Consider the following 23,878-nt stretch of genomic DNA (forward strand, 5'->3'; position numbering starts at 1 on the left):
TACTTTTAGTTTCATAATTGTTAAAGCTCCTACACGAACACTCTTCCTCCTTTAACCTCAAAAGCTAACAAGACAAGCTCCAAAATACAACCTCCAAAAAATTAATCATACTGGTCCTTAAATACAAATTTCACTTGCCACACTGTGTCTGATCATGTATTCTCAGTAGGTTCATAAATTAGTATTAGGCTAACTGCCCCTGTAGGGCATTTTAAGCCTAGCCACGTACCCTACTTGAGAATCAAACCCTGCACCTCGTGACTGTAAGGTATAGGCCTTAATCATTATCACAAATGCCTGCTCAAACTGTAGGAGTTCCTCCCACTCAAGCTCGAGATAGACTATACCCACTTTCTGTGGGCTGCTAAAATCTCATCTACTTAATCAAGCTGAATGCTACAGTAACCAATAGGGCACACAAACCTAAACCCACTAATCTGTCCACTCTTCCCTAAAGGATCATCTAGTTTTGACTGCTTCAGTTCTCCCACCTCCAACTTACATATACCAACCTTACACATATTGCTTTAATCTTCCAAAATAAGCAAGTTTTGCATTAAAAATGCTATAAATCGATAGCAGTGTAATTTTATCCTCTCGCTTAACTAGTTTATGTATTTTTAGCATAACATGGACTATTTTAAATCACTATCATTTCACATTTTTGTTCGGTTATCTGTTTATTAACTCTGGGCCAAGACCAAAATTAGTCAGAATTCAGGAGTGCTTCAGTAAATAAATTAAAACCACTGCCATCCCAAGTTTGAGAAAGTGTTTAATAGAAAACCTGCACCAGATGAATAATGAATGGGGTTGGCAGCTTTAAAGCCCGAAGACATGAGAAATACAAAATCAGCAGCCAGGGAGCACAATTTAAAACTTGCCAATAATTCTGTCAAACCTGACTGACAGTTTGAAATGAAGGACTGCAACAAGTTTTGTTGCACAAGTTAACAGCAAGAAAAGTATGGAGTAAGCTCTTGTTACCAAGATCAAACAGACTTTTCAGTTATTTCTATAGAATTCGGAAACTGAAAGGAACAAGTTTTTTTGATCTGTTAGGATACAAGTGCTGCACACCAAGTAGAACTGCTTTGGTTAATAATTAGCATTGCTTTGATGATCTCTGCTAGTCAATAAAGCAGACAATTTTTGCTTACCAGCACAGTTGAGTCTTTCGGCTTTTCGCCACAGCGGAACTCCGGTCCGCTAATGATTGGTAGTTGATTTTTACTTGCCGAGCTACCAGCCCTGACGCACAACCTTCAACGAGGGTATGCCCATTCACGCATGTCTCCACGCAGAAGACGCTCTAGCTGAGAATCGAACCGGATAACGTCTTACTGTGAGGCGACAATGCTACCACAGCTACTGATGTGATTACTAGCCTCTCGAGAGAATAGTAGTAATTCTGATGCCAGAACTGGTCTCTCAGGCAGTTTTACCTAAACATCTGGTGTGATCCACAGTAAAGGCCCATGTTGAAATAATATAATGTTTTGTAAGGCCACCTTTGGAGTAGAACTGTTCAACTGTAGGAACCAAAACAAAATGCAAGCAGATAGTCAGCAGCCCAGAGTACCAAATAAACAGGTTAAATGCAGTGTCAGTGAACCTTCTGAAGACTCTCGAAGAGGAACAATGATATACTATAGAGATCCTGCCCTGTCTTTAAGCAGCAAGTGTGGCCAGCTGCTCACCATGTCAGCTGTACTGCCAGCAGCTGTAACAGTGAAGATGCTGATAAAAAAGATGTAGTCAAGTAAGCTTTCACTGTCAGTGGTTTTGTGTCTTCAGGGAGATAGCATCCAAGCATCCAAACAAACATATAGAGGGTTGTGAAATATGTCCAAGGAAAGGCTTTGGACAAAGAGAACAATAACTATCAATTCACTTTTACTGTTGGATATCAGCCACTGTAGTGTGTCTTCCACTACATCACTGAGGAACTTGCACTGGGAAAAAAACGGTGGCAACTAATTTTGTGTTTATACTTACATGGAATCTGTTCTCCTTTCTGTAACTCTAGCAATGGACAGCAAGGTTCAAATGGAAGATAACATTTTGGAAGAAAAACAGATAAGTTTAAAATATTGTAAGATTCACATTTTTCTGACAAAACTAACACAAGTTCTGCATTGTTGTATAGGACTGCAAATAGGAAAATATTTCAGTGTGTTTGTGATGAGCCTGAATCCTCACAACTGACACTGGAGAGGGACATTCACTTGAAATACAAATGGATACACACAATTTCCAGATGCAGACCTCTCTGCATCAAGTACAATTTTCCTTAAGAGCCCGCAGGGCACACACACTCAACTCAGTTCTGGATGTCTGTCTTACTGGGGACCTGGAAGGAGACAGACAGACTCCCCACTGGCATAGGTGTAGGGGGTCCTCAACCTAGAGTCCAAGCCACATCCTCCAACACCATCTCTGTGAAACTAGTGCTTGATGTTCCTGTTCAAATTAGCCGACGCACGCCTTCTTTGAGATTTAATTTCTACTTACATATACCTGGGAAAGGCTGGCACAGATTTCCTGCTCTAGCAACTATTACCAAACTATAAGGTAGCTTCACTGCTACCAGTCAGTTACTATAAGGCTCTTAAAAGGGTATCCCAATTATGCTGAGTGAAGTTAATATTAATACAAATGGTAATGTTGACCAAACAGCCAGGCTTTCAGAAGTGGATACAGTTATCACAAAATATATGCAAATAATCAAAGCTTATATATTTTCCAAAAGAAAGAGCCACAATGAGAAGTTTAAATATAGTTCATAATAAAAGAATACAAGAATATGAAAATACTAAATATTTATTTACAGTAAACAGAGTTTTAGTCAGAAAATATTAAAAATAAACAGCAATGGAAAGTTTCACACAGTTATATAAAAACAGTATTTAGCTTGTCTCACTATCCATTTCTGATTGACTAAAAGAATTACTGTTCCTACTTACTGGATAGAGCAAGGCAAGATGGGTGTGCGGTCCTTGTTGTCAGATACAAGACCGAATACAGCATGCTCCTGAGTTTTCAGTCTCCTCTAATACTAAAACATTATTTCTGTACAGAATGACATCACATACATCCAGTCATCTGACTACGTTTCCTATCCTATCACCAACACTAGAAGCTGCCAAGATTTTAGCACCTATAGGTCAATAATACACATACAAAAGCATTGCTCAGACATGGTGCAGCTGCTGTAAGTCAAACCATAAAACCATTCCACTCTTCCTAAAGGAGCTACAACCCATTCTCTAGTACAGACACTGTCTCGAGCTCCCTTCAAAACTGTGGGATAACATCTTTATGGCGCAACCCATAAAGTAACTTAATTTCGATAATATTTTTCAAAGTCAGGTGGATTAACCTCTTCCCTTCCAGTATATGCTGTTAAAATATACACATTTAATTCAGTTACATTTTAACACAAGCAAATCTTTTCAGCACTGGGAACTGTACAAATCAGTTCCATATACAAATTACAAGTATTTACAAAATTCCAGCTAGCTGTGCTGGCATGTTACACATCCACTACCCCACTTCTCAAGGCATGGCTGGCATGTCAGTGTTAACCACTGACATCACAGAAAACATAAAATCCCAAAGTTTTGTACTTAAGGACAAAGTATGAATAAAACCCTAGAGGTGTGGAACCAATAAAATACATTTCAGTTGCTTTAGGAAAAAGTACATTTGTACTCAGGCTTAAACAAAAGATCAAAGATACCACAAAGAAAATAAGATATAATCCACAACAAATGGTCAGTGAAGTAAAATAATTAAATCAGCACAAGCTACAAAACACTCTCAATACTCTAGAACCTCGGCTCAATACTCTAGAACCTCGGCTCAACAGCCCTCCAGGAGAGAACACACACCCAAAATACCAAATACAATATTCTTTTATACTCAAATCACTTCAATTATTCAATTAAAAACTTTTACAAAATAATTACATTTTGAATACTTAAGCACGCATTCTCTATTTACAGCAGCAGGTGTCATGGTACCATATTTTAAAATAAAGAGTTTCTTTACACAATACCTTTTTAAAAAAGTGTTTCATTTTCTGCTGTAACATGCTCCAAAATGCAACCTTTTAATTCTGTACAACCCCCCCCCCCCCATAAAATTCATTAAAATGACAATCCAGCTGGCTCTCTAGTTTACTGTTTTTAATATCTCCAACGTGTTTCTGCAACCTCTTTTTGTCTCACCATAATTGAAGTGATTTAGTACAGTATAAAAGAATTATGTATTTTGGGCATATGTTATCTCCTGGAAGGCTGTTGAGCTGAGGCACTAGAGTACTGAGAGTGTTTTTTAGCTTGTGCGGATTAAATTATTTTACTTCACTGATCATTTGTTGCTGTGGATTAAACAAAAGATCACCCTGTGAACAAGAGCAATTAAGGCATTGTATGTGAGGCACTGCTGGCTGGCGAGTCTAGAGTTGTGACATACAGGCTTTTTCCAAGGTAGCAACAGCTTAATTTCAGCTTTCCCAGTGTGAAAAAAAGAGAGATAAGGACCAGTAACTCTGCCAGTTTTACTAAAATTCAGTTATTGGCTGGTATGTACACTGTCTGGATGCCAAAAAATAAACTTAAAGAGCCTGAAAAAAAAAATCAACCAGAAAAGGTAAAGAGAAAACAGTGACTGGGTAGAATCCTGCAGCTGTGCAGCAACAAGCGGTTCAAGTGCCAGCTTTGGTACAAGAGATGGCTTCCAGTAATTTAGTGGGAAAGACATATGTATGCACTCAGACCTGATCAATATAAATGAAACACTGAAGGAGTATATCAACTTAAACAACAAAATTACTGGAAAACAGAAGCAGCTTTAAACAGCTGTTCAGATGAACTGATAAAACCGCAAAAAACTCAGAGGTTGTAATGAAGACAATTTTGCCCAAGTATGAAACTGCTCAAAAACTGGAGAGTTAGAGGACAGAACACAGAAAAACAGATTTTCTGCTTTACTGGAGAAAATGGTAGGAACAGACTGTATTAATTTTATGAAAGCATAGATAAGTAACTAGACTGGTATTTCACTTCAGGACTGGTTAATTGGGAAGTATATACGCTGCAAACCTGACCATGATAAAACAGCCAAGAAGCACATCAGTAAAGATACAATCATACCAGCAGAAAGAGCTGATCATGGCAAGTCGTGGCAATAGGCCAAATTAGTAAAAACTGGAGAGATAGTATTTGTGGGAAGTAACTATTCACTATACACCAGACAGAAGAGAAGGAAATGTATCCCAGAAATCAAGGAATGTGTCAAATTCAAGCTGCTGTATCCAGCTGTCATTTTAGAATATTTTCCCAGGAAGATCAAATTCATTTTTTTTTATGCAGAACAGGCTAACGAGAAAATAAACATTTATCCAACAAAATGTGAGTAATCAAACAGAAAGGTACTCTGCTTCTCATTATTCTGATAAAGTGAGAGAGAGTGAGCGAGAGAGAGACTTTGCTACTGAAACCTTTTCCAATGGAAAAGGCCAGAGAGAAAAAATAAAAAAGATAAGAGTTGACTAGAAGAAATGGGAGAACCTTGGATGTGAACTAGAATCTGGATTTTTGTTGACCTTTTTAAACTTGTGGAGGGAATGGCAGGCATATAACCTACTTCATGACATTAACATTTGGCTGGACACAAAGGAGTTGAGAGAAAGTAATTATAAGTAAAACAATTTTTTGTTCTCAACAGTATTAGGATAAAATATTCCATGATACAGATTAAAAGAAAGATCACAATGTAATGAACATTTTTTATTTAGCAAATAAATGTTCAGTGCAAGCTTAGAAATACATTCTGTTCTTATGTTTCCATGGAAACAAGGTGACTAAAGGTGAAGGCAACAAAATCTAGAGGTCTGGACCTTGTTTACGGAGAAACAAAATTAAAATGTACATGGACAAACAGCTCAGTAAAACATAAAGTCTGAAGTTATTGGAAGTGAATAAGATATGGCAGCTTGTCTGGCAACTAAACACTACAAAGCATTTATTATAACAAAATTTAAATTTTAACTTTAGTTTTATTTAAACATGGCCAGTGCACTTTTTCTTACATTTCTGAAAGCATACAAGACGTTTTTCAAATCTGGGAGGGGAGTAAAAGTAAGACAATAACAGACAGCAGTTAGTGCAAGTAGGAGCACAGGCTGTAACATGTGCTTTAGCGTGGATAACCTTAATTTTAGGTTAATTAATGCATGTGGCTACAGTTGTCGAATTGGGACAATTGTTCCTAGCAGGAGAATTAAACTTGAAAATGTATATAGTTTTGTGTGTTTGTTTTCTGGCAATACATGACAGGGGTTGTTTTGTTTGCTGGTTTTCATTAAAACAAACTCTTGTAAAATATGACATACGTTCAAATGAAGATGAAAAGAAACAACTGCATAAAAGATCAAAATGCCGATTGAGTGCATGTAACAAAAGCTGAAAATAGACATTTTAAAAGCTGTCATATATAGTAGGCCCACCAACTTATAATGCTGAACATAAATGGAGAAAAAGGTGCCTTCTGCTAAAACCAATAACCAAAACCACACACAGCCCCAGAGTGGTCAGAAGCCAAAATAAATAAATAAATCAGTACTCGGTGGTCAGTCAGCACAGTTTATTCCGGCTCCAGAATAAACTGTGCTGACTGACCACCGAGTAAGATTTATTTATTTTGGCTTCTGACATCCCTGGGGCTGTTTGTGGTTTTGATTATTAATTTATCATAATGACTACACTAGACATTGTTTTAGAACACAAATGACTTTTTCTATACCCATGAGGCAAGAGTATGGAACTACATTAAGAAACACAGTGCAAATGGCAATGCTACATGAGACAAATTTGTAAAGAAGTGAGCATGTAAATTTGATAAAGGAAGGATTTCAAGATGGATATTCAGCAGACTATCAATGACAAAGGAAAAGGGGAGTACTTACTGCTTGCTAGAAGAGCTCCAATAGTGATAGTAGAGAAGGGAAAAAAAGAAAGATAGTAATATTAGATTTGTGGTAGTAAGGGGCTACTGGCAAAGGAGGATTATGCTGGCATGTATTTATATCCCACCTAAAGCTTCTTATGGAGCTTAAGAAATTTTTGGGAGAACTTTCAGCAGGGAATATTACTTATGGGTGGAGACTGGAACTTGAATTGCAACAGCAAGGATGTTATCTGGGAGACCCAAGAAAGGAGAATGCAACAAAAAAAGGGTAGATTTCTGAAGAAATTTAAGAATATTTGGTATGAAAGACTTGAATTTAGTTTTAAGAACAAGAGAATTTATGCCTTACCCAAAGTACAGTAATTGGGCTAGATGACACAAATTATATTTCACAGGAACATGTGCATTTCATTGAAAGTTTGGACAAAAATCCAATAACTATTTCAGATCAAATACCAACAACAACCAAGACAAAAATGCACGGTAATGAAGTACGAGACACTGGCACTTCCCAATCTACCTGTTAAAAATAAAAGTAATTTAAGGAATGGGTAGTGGGAATTATTTGAGACTTATTCTGAGAGGTAGAAATTTCTTCAGACGCTATAGCTAATATGTGGTATCAAAATGAGGAGTTTAAAAAAAGGGTAGAAATAAGAGAGAAAAATATATCATTAAGAAAAGATTAAAAGGGCTGACAAAGGTTAAAGTATTGCAGAATAAAGAGAACCTCACAGAACAAGTAGTACAATTTCAGAATGCTGAAGAGAAAATAAGGGGAGTACCTGGATAATATCTATGAGCTTAGAAAGACTGTTGTCAAGCAACTTTTCTGATAACTCCAGAGCACAAACTTTTAGCACAACAATGCAGGCAACAGAAAATAGAAAAAGGGCCTTTGCCAAACTTAAGGAACTTGTAACAAGAAAAATAACAAGAGATCCTATAGAAGAAGTAGACATTTCAGAAATTTTATGAAAATTTGTTTAAAGCAGAAGAATGTGGAAATCAAGAAAAACCTCAAATGGAAATATTTATGGAAGTCTTAAAAATGCAGAGGTTAGAGAAGAGGAGGCACAAGAATTAACAGTTAAGAGAGGAGGAAATGAGATAATCAATCTGCAGGAAAGTCTCCAGTGATGCATGGTATTCCTGTGGATGTTTGGTAGCTAGGAGGAAAGAAAGTGATAAAGGTCTGGAAGGTTTTCATTTAATGGTATTTTAAAAACTAGGGAAAGCACCAACATCCTGGAAGAAAGGTGAGGTGGCTGTAATGCATAAAGACCCATCAGGCCCAACTTAACATAGGTCCAATTTAATTTTAAATCATGATTATAAAGTGTTTATGTCTATAACAGCTGAAATAATGGCAAGGGTGTTGGCAAAATTGACAGATAGATATGGATCAATGTGGTTTTGTGGAGGGGAGGAAAACGTTTGATAACATTAACAGAGCAATGATGATCAAAGAAAAGCAGAATGTACGAAAATACTCCTCGTTAGTGGGTTCTGATGCACAGAGTAAGCAAGGATTTTATAAGTAGGGCAATAGAAACATTTGTATTCCTGATTATTGTTTGGTCACTGTTAAAGCAGTAGGGTTTGATTAATTGACTGATCATTAGTACAGTCACACATTTAGTAGTATTGCCATCTCAAAGTGCATAGCTTTGGTTGACATCTTGGCTGTGGATTCTACTGTGTGGAGTCTGCATGCTATCCTTGTGTCTTTATCCATGTGCTCCGATTTCCTCCAACATCCCACATACATGAGATACATGAATTGGTATTCCTCCAGTGTACACGTGTATTTGAACAAGCATGTTGTGAACATGTTCATCTTGTGACAAACAAGACTTATAAAGGAGCAGTGTCACTATGTGTGCACTTGTGTGAAAGAAAATCAATATCAGTATTGTTTGTAACAGACTTGGTTTTCGTTGGCAGGTTTGAGTGTGTGTTTAGAAAAAAAAAAAATCACAGATTTGTGTTTGTGAATTCTCATGATATTGTCAGGAACATACAAAACTCTTCTGGATAGCAGTTAAAAAAATAACAATGAGCAAATCACTATCTTTCAAAAATAAGGCATAAAGTGTGATGAAGCATTCAGACTCTCAGAGCTTTAGGTGGCCCCCATACCTCAGGCTGTACAAGTAGATTTTGATGCAGGCTTAGTAGTGGCCTCTGCTTTGAATCTTATCTAGTATAAATCTGGCTCTACTTAGGGGGGGGGGGGTGGTGTGTGTGTTGCTATTTTGCCAGACACAACTTATTTCTTCCCTGGTACAATAAGATTAAGCAGCAAGATATACAAGGGATCGGAAGCAAAAATTAAAGTGGAAAGGTTCCTTTATCTGACAAGTTGTGTCTGCACAGAGGAAAAAGGCAGGGGTGTCCACTTTTCTTTTTGTTATTTATGTTCTATTTAGAGCCACTGGCAACTCAAGGATATAATTGGTATGGTAATCAGGAAAAAGTTGGCTTTGTTTGCAAATATTATTTTGTACCTGATAAAACCTGTAAGGGACATCTGGCATTCTGAGACATTTCCATGTCTTTTCTGCATATAAAAGTAATTGAAACAAAACAAAAGTTATAGCTGTAAAGTACGTAGCCACACATGAACTGGATCAGCAATACTCATACTTATGGGGACATGATAAAATGAAGTATGGGTTAAAGGGGACTCTACTATGGCAGGCAAGGATATATGGGAAGAGACTAAAAAGATAATACAAAAACTGACAAACTGGGAGGGGAGATGGCAAAGGTCAAGTAGGATAGGATGATCCTTCTAAAGGTGGTTTAGGATTACCTGATATGAAAAGATATTTTAGAGCTACACAGTTAAAACTCATACATAGCGCAAGCAGAATGTTATAATTCAAAATGGAAAGGGATGATGATGAAACGGGGGGGGGGGATTCAGGAAAGAGAGAGATAGTGTGGATTTTGGATAGATCCTTAACAGACATCCAGAGTCAGAAAATATTCTAAGAGCTAAGCCAACACGAGAATGCAGATTCTGCCAACAGGAATGACTGTAATTATGTTTCTGAGAATAGGCAACAGGGTCTTGAATTTACTGGAGAAAACTAGCAAAGGAACCAAGGTATTGGGAGCAAATAGCTAGAGGGGGAAAGGTAACAGAATGGGAAGAGGTCAAGTAGGCACTTGGACTGCAGGCTAGAGACTTCTTTCCCTACCAGGGATTAAGATCAGAGTATAGGCGAGAGAAAGGGATAGGGGAATCCTAAATGAAAGACCTGTTCTTATAGAGTTTTAAGTTGAATCTACAACAGAAGCTGCTGTTAAAGTGGTAATTAGTAGGGCATAAAATATTGCATGGTAACTACAAGAATCAGAGAAAGTCAAGATTGGGAGGATAGACTGAATAAGCAATTCACAAGGAAACAATGCGAGGACATATCTGGCTCCCAAATATGCAAAGTCTGAAAGAGTTAGGATTTTTGTCTTTAAAGTGTTTGCATGGGTATTTTTATACCCCAAGCTGACTACACATATTTTTTTTCCTCAGGTAGATGGCAAATGTTGGAGGTGTGATTGGGAAGAAAGAAGCAACTAGGAACATGTGTTTTGGGAGTGTAATGAGTTGGTAGAATTGAAAATTATGTTTTGAACTGGGATGCAGGATCTGAATTGCAAAGACATAGTAAAGCATTGTTCTGATGGCTGCAAAAAAAAACAATTACTAGAAAATGGAAATTAGAAGTCTAAAAAACAACTGTATCTGGTGTAGTGAATATTGTGACAGAGATAAAAGAACTGAAAGTGAGATTATTACAGATAGGAGTAAATTACAAAGGAAAAATGGAAAGAGCGGGAACAATACATGCAGAATAATATTTTGGAGGAAGAGTGAGGTTTAAGGGAAGGCAGAAATTATGTAATGTTGGATTGATAATAAATGTATAATTTATGTTTGTAAATGAACATGTTAGCATGGTTGTTATCTTTTATATAAATGCATGTTTGTCTAGGTCTTAAGTGATAATGGCACATATAATGCCCTACCATGAACGAGAAGTTTAGGAGATTGTTTACAACTATTCTGTGGGGCAAACCCTGAAAAGAAACTAATTTAAGTTTTACTTCTATAACTTCAAATTGCACAGATAAAGACAAAACAAGGTATGAAAACAGAGGTCACATTGCAAAGGCACAACCTGAAAATATAAGCTGATCAAAAATGCTTACAAAATAACAAACATGTTTTATTTGAACATTTCTAAACCAGCAAGTGAATATATCAAGGGCACTTTCCACTTGTGTATATGGCTACAAGAAAATAAAGTAGAACATAAGGACAGTTTTACAATAGGCAATGGGGCAAGACAAGGAAGAGAGATTCCTTTGCTTAAGGAAACTTCAGTTAAGTGTTTTAGCTTCCATTTCAAACACCATGCATTTATCAATACTGGGTGCATGGGAGTACACTTTTCATTTTTCCTGATTTTCAGGGAATGTTCCCAGTTGTACTCTAAATTTTGCACTGTGTCTTTTAAATTGTATGGCTGAATAGTCAAAATCAGAAAGGGAAAGTCAGTAACTACTGCCAAAAATGATATTAACAGGCCTGAGTGTACCGAATTTGTTTTCTGAAATCCTCATTCTGACACCTAAATAAATGTGTCAATATACTCCTCTGAGTCAGTGCCTGGGCCCTGTATGCGCTTCTACTGCTGTAAGGCTGAAAGCTGTAAAGAGCATGCAAGTGAGAATGTTAACCAACCATCCATCCAGTCATGCTTATGAGTCACATCCAGATATCTACAGTGACCCTGTTAAGTCCCCCACATCTACTGAGTTTAGTAGGCAATGCCAACTGCCAAAATGCTGCTGAAATTTTATTTTGGTTGTCTCAGTAGTGCAACATATAGCAGCACACTTGCCTTTGATGCTGAAGACATCCCCCCACTAAGCACTGCAGTGTAAGGAAGATGCTGCACTACTGAGGGCACTGTTCTTCCAGCAAAGGAACTTACTAGCATTTTGAAGGCCCTCAGCAAGTTTCAAGTATGGGGCCCTGGACACTTCCAGTCCACTTATCACCCTATCAATGTCACTTCTAGCAATGTCTTGGCTCCTGCTGCAGGGCTTTAGGAGTAGTATGCACAGACTGAATTGTAATTTCAATACGCCTACAATTCGTCAGCCATGTGTATATCACTATGTTGACTAATCTTACAGAGTGTCATTGACTGCAACTGGCATTTAGCTGCAGTGATGATGCATTACAACAGCCCTATGTACAGTGCTGGCCTTGGGTGAAATGGTAACCTAGGCAAGGGCTCCATAGTACTCCCCACTGCCTACTGTTTCATCCCCTGGCACACATCCTCCAGTGCTCCCCCTTGTGTTCCCCACATCATGGGCTCCTCATACTTTATATTACTTTTCCTCACATTTGGTCTAAGCTTTTTTAAGAAGCGATGTCTTTCTATGCTCTCTAAGGTACAATTAAAACTTATGATTAAAGAAATAAATTTGGTGCTGTTCAGCTTTACTTTACCTTGCATCATTTTGTTACACCTTACCTGATCAAGGCAGCACAGTAACAACTGTATAGGAAATAACTCAACTAATCCAGGGGTCTGGTGCTCGTTTTCATACCTATTCCAAAGACGTGCAGTGGTTGGCTTGGACACTAATTTGGCCATAGCTGTGTGTGTGGTATAGAACAACAACCATAACAGGGCTAGCCTCCCAGCAGTATAAAACTTGGCTATAGATATTTGTCACTGTTGAAGTAACAGCACAATCTCATATGCAAAAATGGGCTGTGGCTGTTTGGAGACACACATGCTCTCAAAGCACGTTTCCTCAGTCCTCATACCCTGTCCCCTCAAAGGCAGCTTCCTGTACACATGCTTGATGTATAATTGGGAGGAAAGTGAAAAATAATGAAAAATGATGACAATGTATTCCAACTTTTTTGGTCCTAGACAGTACTTTACCCTTGGTGCTTGGTATGACATCTGGACAGAGGAAGGACGACAAGGAGACATGGTGGTGGAATGAGGAATTACAGGAGAGCATACAGAGAAAGAGGTTGGCAAAGAAGAAGTGGGATTGTCAGAGAGATGAAGAAAGTAGACAGGAGTATAAGGAGATGAGGTGCATGGCAAAGAGAGAGGTGGCAAAGGCTATGGATAAGGAATATGAAGAGTTGTATGAAAGATTGGACATTAAAGGAGGGAGAAAAGGACCTGTACCAATTGGCTAGACAGAGGGACCGAGCTAGGAAAGATGTGCAGCAGGTAAAGGTGATAAAGGATAATGAGGGAAACATACTCACAAGCGAGGAGTGTGTGCTGAGGAGATGGAAAGAGTACTTTGAGGGGTTGATGAATGAAGAGAATGAAAGGGAGAGAAGGTTGGATGATGTGGGGATAGTGAATCATGAAGTACAAAGAATTAGCAAGGAGGAAGTAAGGATAGCTATGAAGAGGATGAAGAATGGAAAGGCTGTTGGTCCAGATGACATACCTGTGGAAGCATGGAGGTGTTTGGGTGAAATGGCAGTGGAGTTTTTAACCAGATTGTTTAATGAAATCTTGGAAAGTAAGAGGATGTCTGAGGAATGCAGAAAAAGTGTTTTGGTACCGATTTTTAAGAATAAGGGCGATGTGCAGAGCTGTAGTAACTACAGAGGGATTAAATTGATCAGTCACAGCATGAAGTTATGGGAAAGAGTAGTGGAAGATAGGTTAAGAAGGGACGTGATGATTAGTGATCATCAGTATGGTTTCATGCCTGGAAAGAGAACTACAGATGCGATGTTTGCTCTGAGAGTGTTGATGGAGAAGTACAGAAAAGGTCAGAAGGAGTTGCATTGTGTTTTTATAGATTTAGAGAAAGCATATGACAGGGTGCCTAGAGAGGAGTTGTGGTATTGTAGGAGGAAGTCGGGAGTATCAGAGAAGTATCTAAGAGTGGTACAGGATATGTACGAGGGTAGTGTGATAGTGGTGTGGTCTGCGGTGGGAGTGACTGATGTGTTTAAGGTGGAGGTGGGGTTACATCAAGGATCAGCTCTGAGCCCTTTCTTATTTGCAATGGTGATGGACAGGTTGACAGACAAGATTAGACAGGAGTCCCCGTAGACTATGATGTTTGCAGATGACATTGTGATCTGTAGTGAGAGTAGGAATCAGGTGGAGATGACCCTGGAGAGATGGAGATATGCTCTAGAGAGGAGAGGAATGAAGGTCAGCAGGACTAAGACAGAATATATGAGTGTGAATGAGAGGGAGGATAGAGGCATGGTGAGGATGCAAGGAGTAGAGGTGGCAAAGGTGGATGAGTTTAAATACTTGGGATCAATAGTTCAGGGTAATGGTGAGTGTGGAAGAGAGGTGAAGAAGAGAGTACAGGCAGGATGGAGTGGGTGGAGAAGAGTATCAGGAATAATTTGTGACAGACGAGTACGAGTAAGAGTGAAAGGGAAGGTCTACAAGAGGGTAGTGAGACCAGCTATGTTATATGGGTTGGAGACAGTGGCACTGACAAAAAGGCAGGAGTTTGAGCTGGATGTGGCAGAGTTAAGATGTTAAGATTTGCACTGGGTGTGACGAGGGTGGACAGGATTAGGAATAAGTATATTAGAGGGTCAGCCCAGGTTGGAAGGTTTGGAGACAAAGCCAGAGAGGCAAGATTATGTTGGTTTGGACATGTGCTGAGGAGGGATGCTGAGTATATTGGGAAAATATTATAAGGATGAAGCTACCAGGTAACAGGAAAAGAGGAAGGCCTAAGATAAGGTTTATGGATGTGGTGAGAGAGGACATGCAGGTCGTTGGTGTGACAGAGCAAGATGCAGATGACAGGAAGAAATGGAAACAGATGATCCACTGTGGCGACCCTTAACAGGAACAGCCGAAAGAAGAAGATGATGACAGTGCATTACCCCTACATAAACTAATAACAACTTTCTTTGCACACCTCTGAGGTTTGTGAGAAAAGTGAAACAGTGACTGTACTGTCATCAGCCCCAGCACAAGCTATAATTAACTCCTGTGCACACTTGTAATTCTTGATTAGGAATCAAATTAAAGTAGTAATGACTACACCATCCACAGCATGGTACACAAGCTATACCAACCTTCTGTACATGCCTCTGAGTGGGGCTGGTTTTAGAATGGATACAGTTGAAGGCAGAAACCATCATTAAGTACACATTAAAATCCCTTTACTCATTCTGGGGTGTGGAAGCCAACAGATCCCTAGAAGCTCTAAAGCAGTGCTGCACAACCTTTTTGTGGGGACTACATGAATTCTTAATATATCTGCGGGCCACCTCAAAACATAGTAAGTCATTATGAGTTAACAGATACAGGTGACTGACATTTTTACTCAAGACAGCAGTCATGAAATGGCTTGTTTTCTACATCAACTTTGCATTTAACTTCATTCTGGCTTGCAGCCATGACTTATTATACAAACTCTTGCAGAAAGTTACTACTGTTTACTGACAAGTTATAAACAACAAAGAAGAGTTACTTCTGCAGCTAGAATTAGAGGCATGTGCAACTGCAGTCAATTAGTTAAGTAAGCATGTGTTGGAAAGCTTGCATAACTGGAGTAAGGCATAGCATTTTTTCACTTTTTTTTTTAATTTTTGGTTACACTCTGAGGGCCAGATGGTGCTGTGCCGAGGGCCGGATTTGGCCCCAGGGCTGGATGCTGTACACCACTGCTCTAAAGGGATGAATATTCTATTTATGATCCATTTTATGCCTTAGTTTCCATAACAGTTATGCATGTGTCCAGCATTAAAAAAAATCCATGATTTTTTCACACACACGGCACCTTCAGGAAAACTGGAAAGAATGCAAATTCACATACTGCATGTTTTTGAGGTTCTGGAAGAAACCAGAGCACATGGACATATGCACACAGACATGGGAAAGACATGCAGACTCCACATGGAAAAGCCAGGGACAAGAATTCAACTAGAGCAAGGCCTGTGAAATGGCAGTGCTACTCAATGTGCCACACCTATCATGTGCAAGTTCTATGCTTGTGATGTTATGTGAAAGAAATTACTGCCAACTTGCTGCTCATAAATGCATACCAACCACATCTCCCCATACAAGCAGAAAGGCAGAGATGAGTATGTTTGTGATAGAAAGTGAAAGAAATTCTAGTCAGGTTGTTATCCTGACACCCCCCCCCCCCCCTCATATACATACACACATTTTACATATACACACACACATATTTATATTTATATATATATATATATATATATATATATATATATATATATATATATATATATATATATACACACACATACACACACACATATTTATATATATATATATATATATATATATATATACATACATACACACACACATACATATACACACACACACACACACACACACACACACACAGTTGTAATACTGTTTTTATACTGATTTCAGCAAATACATTATGCACCGTTAGTACTGCTGCACCACACCAGTGATTGTTTAGCAGTTATCATGAGTAATGCATCCCGGTCATTTTATTCCCAATTTTGTATCATATTTGTACCCCATCCCTCTTAAAGATTTTAATTTGCTGGTAAATCAGTCAGTATTACAATATAGTGTTAGAGGTTCGTATTACTCATTGTCCAAGAAATACATGTTGATGCAAATCATGGTCTATTAAATATTAGTATAATTAACTTAAATGTTTCTAATTTAAAGCTCTATTCTGCCATTATTTTTGGTTTTGCCCAGAATACTGGAACAAAGGAGTTTGCAGTTGTATCTGATGTCCTGCCAGTTTTTAGAAAACTCTCTGAAAGAGAAAAACTATCCTGAAGAAGATCAACAGCATCCATTCTTCTTAATAAAGCATGTAAAACACAGAGGCTGGTCATTCTGGGCTATCAACCTCTATTGCTTACCTCACATATGTTGATTCACTGATTACCAGCTTTATCCTAGCAAAGTCATATCATAACACTATCTAGGATAAAGTGCGGAATCAGAGAACAGACATTTCTCCCTCCTCATTTTCACCTATCCAGCAGCCACTAGTGTGCCCCCCATGCAGTCAAGGATAAATAGGGGGCACCCCCACAGCTGTGAATATTTCAGGTGACTAAACCCACCTATGGTGTTAGTATTATTCTTGAGAATGCCCACCAGCAGGGCTTAACCAACTCAAGAACATTATGTCAGTGGTAAAGCATTTAATGAAATTCTGAAGTTCACTACTTGTCAACACACTGAAAATACAACCAAAGATATAGTTGAATTTTAAAGGAGGCACGGTGCCAATCCTTGGGAATTTTACTTACCTGATTTTAGTGCACAAGATTGCTACGTTGTTGGTTTGACAAACATGCAATAAAATATATATTACCGGTTGTAGATAGGGCTCCCCAGATGAAGCAGGGTTCACTGGTGACTAAATACTGGCTATGCATCCTTTGGCTGAACCATTAAACCCAAAGCTCTCAACTGTCCATCTCCAAAATGTGGAACACTACCTTTCATAATGTGGAACAAATGGACAAAATGTGGAACACTGACAGCTTACGAACAACTTCAACTTGGAAGATCACAGTATGCATAAAGTATGTTTATTTAAACTTTTAAAAGTTTTTTTTTTAAATTAATACAATTTATTTAGTATTATTTATCATGAATATCATTTAATGAAGTTCTTAATGAATACCCAACAGACCCTTTTCAGTGTGGAATTGTGTGAGGAATGTTTCCCATAATGATGTACACTTCAGAGGTATGGTTAAGCCTATGCCCCCATCTGCTTGGTGGGTGTGTAGCTGATGTAAAAGATCCCAATGCACCTATTAAAAAAGAGTAGAGAAAGATCCACAGTGACCAGGTCAAAATTTCCCCTATTCTGTAGTAATACCACCTTGGGTCTCCCCTGAATAGAGACCATTTGCCTTGTGGAAGTAACCCAGTCAAAATGTAAACACAAGTAAAGTCCAGAACAGACACACATGACTTTATTTGTTTAGCTGATTGAAGTGTACTTAATTTCATCTTGTAAATGTATCTGTGATTCAAGAGGTGTATTCAGATCGGATAGGTAGTCTTTAAACCAACCTAACAAATAAGGAAATTGGGCAGCTTCCATCAAGGGGGGATATCCACAAACAGTTCCAAACCAACAGCAATATATCGCTACAGGCATTAATTCGCAACTATATAAAGCATAAACCCAGAAATAAATCAGGGACACTGAAGGATGCACCTGGTTTTTCATCTTCAGTTCAGGTGTAGCTACCGTTTACCAATTCCCTCTACTGAATACACAGATACTGTACTTAAACAAGTTTTTTTTTCCTGATATATATTACTAAATATGTGTTTTTAAAAAGGAACTATAAACAGTGCTTTGGCCATCATTTGTCCTTCCTTCAGGAACGCGTATCTTCTACTGACTCATTCTCCTCACTAATCTTAATAGCGAATAACCTGAAGAGGCAATATCTCCTTTTAAACACAGATCAGAGCGCAAACAGAAATCATCATATATGGATTGCAACTTTAAAGATAATTTCCGATGTCCAGGAGCCGTTAAGAACTATTACTAAAAGCCATTACGGAATACTGTCAGAAATACAATTATACAAAACAATGCAGAAAATCTGTTAGAAGATTATGTCCGCGATGTCCATATTCATAGCAACATAGGCAAAAACAACTGCTGTTTTAGACAGTTGTTTATACCAAAAAGTAAACATTTCTACGGGGTATTCGACAGGTTTTTTTATCACAGTACTAAAGATTTCAACAGGTAATCAAACATCAATGCATTTTTCTTCATACCTATGGAACAAACAAAACTGCTTTGCTGAACGGATTGAAACGCCACAGGTGTTTTAAGCTCTGAATATTAAACATGGAAAACCAACAAATTCTACATTTCCCGTTCTTTCAAAACGGTCCAAATTCTGTGCCCAAAGACTTCAGCATACCATCACCATCACAGGCAAAAAGGGATGCAGATGTTTTGTTAAAGTGAAACAGCATCTTAAACCAATTTAAAACGGTATCACCTAAAACTGCCGCAAGCAGCCCCTCTTTTACAGAAAGGGTATAATAATTTACCGCTTTAACCACACAAATGGCAGGGTCACTACTAAACAGTTAAACACTAACAAAAGGTTAACAGTATACGCATTCCTCATCTTAGCAGTCACCCACTACCTTATACAACACTGACCAATGTGTTATCAGCCTTTTCCTGTCTCATTAAACAATACCCCCGCCAAAAAAGTTAAATACAGAAGTTACAAGCTAAAACTCATTACTACCAGGCTCCCATGTAGTAACACACTAAATGTGACCCATATTAGTGTACTCCTTGCACCAAAATAATCCCTCAGCTGTCACCTTCACTACCCTCAGCGCCTACAACTCTACTTAGTCCCCACACCACCTGCAGGAAACTGCAGTACCGACTCCACTACTCTGCGCAGCCACCTTAAAGGCACAGTTATATAAGAAATAGCGATTATATTTACCGTTGTAAAACCATCTTCATTCTTGCATTACATCCTCTCTTTGCTTGCATTTTCCAACAATAAACCAGCATTCGTCCCACGTTATTTTACCCTTCCTTGTCCGTTGGTAAAAACAACTGCTAACTTTAATAATTACAAAACCAAAAACTGCAATTTTCTCCAGAGAAAATCCCGATCTCGCGCCCCACCCACTGGTTCCTCGCCTCACGTTCTGGAAGATACAGGTTCCATGTGGGCGGTAAAGAATACACGTTGCGTGTACCTTCTGTTTTCATTAAGTGTAGTTAAGTTTTACACGTCTAGCTTGTGTCCGGAAGTAGGGGCATCATTGCTCACAACCTTTTACCCCAAGAACTAAAAATCTCAGTTCTATTGACCTGAAAAGATGACAGAATAAGAAAACGTGAAGCTAGATTTTCTGAAGGAAAAATCTTATTCCTTTAATTATTGTCATTAAGTGTAATCCACTACTTTGTTTCCCAAAAATCTTCAGTTTTAAGAGGGACAGAAGAAAGTCTGATGCCAAAATCCGAGACACCAGCCGAGAAGTATGACGGGGCACCTCTAGGGTTGCCACCTTTTCAAATGGCCAAAGTGGGACATTTTCAGTACAAACATCAGATTTTACAGGCCGAAACATACCCACGGTCACTACAAAGGATAGAACTTAACTTTTTTGCCTAAATAAAAGTTTATTCTTGTAGCATTTTAGTTGCTTATTCTGTTTCTTATAACATTTAGGTATTTTAGATACAGAATAACTGTTTTATGCAACTATTACATAAAATATAGGAAATAGTTTTGTCCTAAAATCTCAGGACATTTGTCATTTTTTTATTTTTTTGTCAGGACACAACTGCCCAAAGAGGGACTGTCCCTCGCAAAGTGGGACAGGTGGTAACCCTAGGCACCTCTTTACTGCTTCACAATATAAAAAAGGTGCTTGACAGTAAGACTAGCATCGTGCTTGTGCAAACTAACTCTCTACCCAACAATCAGTCTTTGCTCAACTGGACCCATCTAGTACTTAATCCTGTATTATAACTGATGCACTCTGAAAAATTCAAGCATAGAAGGCGCTACAATAAATCAGCATAGACATTTGCTAAAGACCGAATATTAACTTGCATGCCCGGAATATGTTAGTAGTAAAACACTATTGCTGAAAGATATGTGGTCAACCAAAGAAAGCCCTATAAACATGGTAGTGAACACGGGAAAGTGAAATGGTTGCGCTGTATTCTTGAGAATTCGTTCTTATTAGTTAATTTATATTTTGTTGACTGAGCCATCTCTGATATCTGAAAAGACCAGCGGTTATAGTGCAGCCGTGTACCTCTCCTCCGCCCCCGCCATCAGTGAAGTTGTGGATCTTCTCACTAACCTCCTCACTATTCATCAAGTATTCGGCAGCATTCAGTAAGGCACTACTGAAACCAGAACATTAATATGATAATTAATCTAAAATGCATACCTAAAATGCTAGGTGCAATTGGGAAAATATGAAGCAAAAATCTGGACATTCTGCAAAAATCTGGACATTTGAGAGGTAGAAGAAAAAAATAACCTGGTATTAACATGCATTGTTTCTGAAAAATAAGACTTCTGGAACTCTGATGTTCTGCATTATTTACACCTCGCATTAATACACAATTTTGTCATAGAAATATAGAGGTCTCTTGTTTGTGAGCAGGAGCACTCATTTACATACTTGTCAATTAAAGCAATATATGCATGATGTCACAGACAAATCTGCATAAATTTCACTCACGCATGATTTGCATATTACATCACACTCATTTTGTGTGTCAGTCAAGTTAGCTGCACCTATACCTAGAATAGCTAGCTCCCAGTACAAAAGGATGAGTTTCAAAATCAACAAAAGAAAAGAAATAAAAAAAAGAATCATGAGGGGATTCAGAAAAGCAGTTAAGCGTCTATCTGGCTAAAAACAACAATAAAAATGAAAAAGAAAAAAGCAGTTTACGGCTGCAAATATGGCCTGAGACTAAGCATACTGTATGAGCAGCACTGCACAGCTAGGCTGTCATAAGCAGTCACATCATCAGTGATGCGCGAAAGAGTTGCACAAAGGTGTGGACACTGCTAAGGCAGATCATGTAACCACCTGGCCCAGAAGTATGCCTATACTATACCTGCAACAATGTATTTCCACACCTGCAAGGACATGCTATCCTGGGCACAGCTAAGAGCTCAGACAAGGGCTACACAGCAAGGTTCCTACAATGTTTATATTGCAAATTGAAATGAAATTGGTGGATAGGACAGTCTTAAAGAGTGTAGTGCAAATATAGGAATTTGCAGGAAGTCAAGGGGAAGAGGTTTCAGTAGGAGCAGGAAGGAATCTATTTTTGCAGACCAGCATCCATTAATTAGTGTTTTGAGAAGGACAGAGGGGAAAAGTAGCATGAAGAAGGTGTGAATAGGAATGAGGGAATGGGGATTCCAGCAAGGGTAGAAAAAGTCAAGCAGAGAGAGATAGTCTTGGATATTGCAGGCAGTGGCAGGGCAGGTGCATGGCACCACATCTAACTCCATGGCCAACAACGCACAAAATATAAGCCTAAACGGAGAGAAGAAAAACAGGCAATAATAAAAATTAAGAAAATGATGCTAATAAAGAGAAAGAAAAAAAGCAATAATGTGCTACACCACAGTGCAGCAAGGGCCCTGAATAAGTAAAAGCAGTTAGCTATGCAGTGACCACACAAAAGCAGTGTACAGGACTAAGACACATGTAGTACACAATTATATGAACTACAGGATGATATATGGGAGATACCATGTAATTTGTGTGAAGTACAATGGCTCCAGTACTAACTCCGCTAACTCAAAGCACTGTGTGAGTGCAATGGGCATTGAAGCTAGGCACACATAACCCCATTGCACAAATGAAGTGCACAGCCCTGAAGAGGATATAGGCAGGTGTCTCATACTGTTTGGCAAATGTGATGTGTGGTACAGTGTGGTAACAAGACATGTATACCCCACCTCAGAATACAAGCATAAGTACACCCATAAATTCTATGGTAACACCACACCCTGACTTCTGTCAGCTGATGTGCATCATTACCTGACAGCACAACATTCATATGCCAGTTGTATACTAGGTAACTATATATATATATATATATATATATATATATATATATGGCACAAGCATGGATGGTGGAACGGGCAGTGGAATAGTAAGTCTACAAGGGCTTTGTGTATTAACAGCATGTTGGACAAATAGGTACATGGCATTAAACACCAACTGCACGAGTGTCAAAATGGACTCCTACATTCTTAATGGCAATGTTACACAATCACAGTCCGTTATGAAGTTCCCAGTCACTGACATGAATCCCTTGTTGTAGAGGGGTAAGTAACACAGTTACACATGCAGTTACAAATTATAAAAAAAATTAAAGCAAAGCTGTAAGCAATTGTGAAATGAATTAGAAACATTGTAAACAAGGTCAGTGAAGCAGATGATTCAGAGATATCCAAGCATAACACTAATCCCATATACATATTCCCACACCTGGGCAGGCAGGCGTTCATTCCTCCTTTGGCATATCAGACAACTCCCCTGTATCTTGCCAGGTACAGAAGAACAGAAAAAAATATGAAAAAACACAGCATGTCAATGACTATCAATAGCAGCATATAGTAGTACAGCAATGCCCAATTATCATGTACATACACACATACAGATATTTCAAGCATTGGCATTGATGCCCTTCTAACCTGCCGATACAACAAAACACTTGTTTCCATAATAAGCATCCAGGCTGTTCTTAAAAAATATCTAAACTAGTGCTTTCTTTAATGTAATCTGTAGTCTATTCCATGCATCAGCTGCTCTCTCAGAGAAGTAATTCGTACACTTCTCATTCCTATCGAATCTCCTGCATAGGTTGTCTGATGACTGGCTACTACTTTTTGATAACCCTGAGCAGTCCTACAGGTAGTTCTCTCTAAATGCCCAATATACCTAAATAAGGTTTTCTCTTAAATATCTATATGAGACACTGTACAATGTAGTCATACTTACTGTAGAATTCCATCTCTCTTTCTGTCTCACTCTGTCTCTCTCTGTCTCTCTTACCTCTTCTTTCAATTGGTGAGAGACAGGGTGGCACTTCTCCAGACTGCTATGAATATGCTGGCTCTGCTCATCAGACAAGGTGATACCCATGGCACCAATCATGGTCCTGGCAAGACAGTGCCAAGCATCCAGGGAGCGCTCACAGAAGTATCACAGAAGGGACTCTTGGTGGTGTAGATGCAGGAGGAGAAGAAATATTTTTGTCCCCTCTCTGGACCAAGTGGAAACCCTTTACTTTCAGCCCATCAGGAAGACACAGC

General features: G+C 38.6%; 1 protein-coding gene across 1 annotated transcript in view; it reads right to left on the reverse strand.

Moving 5' to 3' along the window:
• LOC122792793 (AF4/FMR2 family member 1-like) overlaps positions 1 to 19,734 on the reverse strand; it is a 632,549-nt gene extending 612,815 nt beyond the window's left edge. The window contains exon 1 of the mRNA XM_044060362.1: positions 19,505 to 19,734. The gene's annotated coding sequence lies outside the window, so the exon portion shown is untranslated. The remainder of the gene's footprint in view (positions 1 to 19,504) is intronic.
• Between the last annotated feature and the right edge of the window lie 4,144 nt (positions 19,735 to 23,878).

This window comes from Protopterus annectens, chromosome 2.part0 (assembly GCF_019279795.1).
Source record: "Protopterus annectens isolate FY-2018-M chromosome 2.part0, PAN1.0, whole genome shotgun sequence".
NCBI classification, from domain to species: Eukaryota; Metazoa; Chordata; order Ceratodontiformes; family Protopteridae; genus Protopterus; species Protopterus annectens.